Genomic DNA, 3002 nt, shown 5'->3' with positions numbered 1-3002 from the left:
TTCAAATACAGCTACAATTGGTGATTCCACTGGTAAACATAAAAGAAAGTTAACTTCATCAATTTATTAATTTTTTTAAATAAATAAAGCAACAAAAAAATACAAATGCATCCAGTGTAGCATAGAATATCATTTTGGTGGTAAGATTCGGATTGAAAATTTGAAACGGCATATAAAAAATTGTAAGAAGAATCGTGATATGGGGCACATGATTTTATCACAATCTCAAGGATCTATATCAATGTAGTCTAGTAAATTTAATCTAAAAAAATTTATAAATTATTGACATATACAAATATCAAGCATGATCTACCATTTCAATTTATTGAGTATGAAGATATTAGATCCTTATTTGCTTATGTTTATGAGAATGTCAAGTTAGTATCAAAGAATACTGTTAAGACAGATATGCTGAAATTGTATAAAAAAAAGTTATTATTATCGCTACACTCAATTCCTACTAGGATAAGCTTGACTTCAGATTTATGGATCTCTATTGCCATTGATGGGTATTTATGTTTAACCGTCCATTTTATTAATAAAGAATGGATATTGCAAAAGAAAGTTTTTAACTTTCGTTTCATGTCTCCTCCACATAATGGCATATTTTTGTGTGAAATAATCTATGATTCGTTAATTGATTAGGGGATTGAAAAATAGTTATTTTGTATGACGTTGGATAATGCATCAGTAAATAATATTTTTGTTGATATGTTAAAGATCTAACTTAATTTGAAAAATACACTTTACTCAAATGATGAGTTCTTTCATATTCGATGTTGTGCTCATATTTTAAATTTAATTGTATAAGAAGGATTAAAAGAGATAGATAAATCTATTCACAAAATTCATGAAAGTATTAAATATGTGAGAGATTCACAAGTTCAAAAATAAAAATTTTTGAAATGTGTTAGACAAATATCTTTGAAAAGTAGAAAAAGTTTAAGGCAAGATGTTCCCATAAGATAGAATTTAACTTATTTAATGCTAGACAGTGCTCTTGCTTATCGACGTATTTTTTTTATTTAAAATCAAGTGACTCCAATTACAAGCATTGTCCATCTGAAGAAGAGTGGGATAAAATTATGAAGATTAACAAATTGTTGAGTGTATTCTATGATGTTACTTTTGTATTTTTTGAAGTTAAGTATACTACAGCAAATTTATATTTTTCTCATATTTTTTTGATTGAGCTCACTTTAAGATAAGAGATAGAGAGTGTAGATGCTTTCATGCAATGAATGATAGGACAAATGTATAAAAAGTTTAAAAAATATTGATCAGATCATTGTTTAATCTTAGCCATGATACTTATTTTGGATTCTCGATATAAATTTTAATTTATAGAGTATTATTACAGAAAGTTGTATGGATATGACTGTTTCGAGACCGTCCGCATCCGTGATTGCATATTTTCTCTCTTCAATCAGTATATAGTTTCTTCTTCTAAAACTCTAGCTATTGGTATATCAACTGATGCAGACATTGATAGTGATATTTCTTATGAAATTTCTGAGCCATGTAGAAAAGCAGATATTTTTAAGGTAATATAAATTTTTATTTATCAAAATAAATTTATTATCTTATACATGATACTAGTTCTAATAAATAACTTATTTTATTTTTATAATATTATAGATTTTGATATATTTGAAAGCTTTAAATTTGTGACTACTGCACAAAAGTCTAAATTAGAATTATATTTAGATAAGCCAAGAGTTGATAGAAAGTTTAATTTAGACATCTTTGAATTTTGAAAAGCCAATCATTTTTTATATCCTCATCTTTCTTTCATAATACATGATATTTTAACTATTTCAATATCTACAGTTGCCTCTGAATCTGCTTTCAGTATTAGTGGATGGGTACTTGATAAATATCGTAGTTCACTTAAATCAGATGTCGCTGAGGCCGTGATTTGCACTCGAGATTGGATATTTGAAAAGAAAGATATATAATTTAATCATTGTATTATTATTATATTTTTTGAATGAGTTTATTATTAACTATTGTAATCTTTCAATATAAATATTTCAAAACCTGAGTTAGATGAGATTGTAGAAGATATCATGAACTCTAGTTCCATCAATGAAGCCCAATCAACTCAAGGCTTAGCCAATATTGATCCCAACTGATAATGAGATGAATCATGGTTATGCATTCTTTTTTGGATTGTATTGTTCGTATTTTTTGAACATATTATCTTGTTATATTATGTTTTGTTTGGAACTTCTTTTTGATTTTTATTTGACTAAGAACAATGGATGTTGTTATGCTGTCTTTGTTTGAAATTTTAGGTACTTATTTGGATTTTAAGTAATTTTGAGATTATTTTGAAGTTTGTATGTGGAGGCTATGATAATTTTTGGATATATATTTGATGACTCAACTAATTCTAGCGGTAATAATCTTGGATGGCCTTCTTATGTAGGCAACCGATTGTAGTCATTTTGATTTAGCTATGAATTAATTATCAGATCTGAGCTTTTCCAGTTAATTGCTGAAACTCATAAAATCTTGACTTTTAGGCTGCTACTATCTGTTTAATTTGAACATATTGTTGGTGATGGGATTTAGCTTAGAGTTAACGTTGTATCCTATTTGAATCTTCGATATGTGTTACTATTGCAGTCTTACTATCTTCTTTATCATCATTGGATTGTAATTTGAGAATATGTTCTGAATTCTGATGTTATTTACAGTAATATGTTAACTTAATATTTTGATATATGTATTTTATATTTTATAATATGATATTGTAAGTTTCATACTTTCATGCATGATATGAGATTGGACTTAAAAATACTGTGATTACTTATCTGGTTGGCAAGCATTTTTTTTCTTTTAATTGAGTAGATTTTTTTCTCATGCTTCATGTTATTTAAAGTGATCATATGTTAAACAGTAGCAGCATTTATTCTCCTTTAAGGATAATGTGTTTCTAGACTTTTAGTTTGAAATGGTATATTTTGTCTTGAATTGAACATGCTGGCTGTTTGTGA

General features: G+C 27.0%; 1 pseudogene; it reads left to right on the top strand.

The window, feature by feature from the left end:
• The first annotated feature begins 669 nt into the window (after positions 1–669).
• LOC140857273 (zinc finger BED domain-containing protein RICESLEEPER 1-like) lies at positions 670–1757 on the top strand (annotated as a pseudogene).
• The last annotated feature ends 1245 nt before the right edge of the window (positions 1758–3002 follow it).

This window comes from Elaeis guineensis, chromosome 4, assembly GCF_000442705.2.
Source record: "Elaeis guineensis isolate ETL-2024a chromosome 4, EG11, whole genome shotgun sequence".
Classification (NCBI taxonomy): Eukaryota; Viridiplantae; Streptophyta; class Magnoliopsida; order Arecales; family Arecaceae; genus Elaeis; species Elaeis guineensis.
Note: the sequence above shows the minus strand (reverse complement) of the source record. Positions and strands in the feature narration are given on the sequence as shown.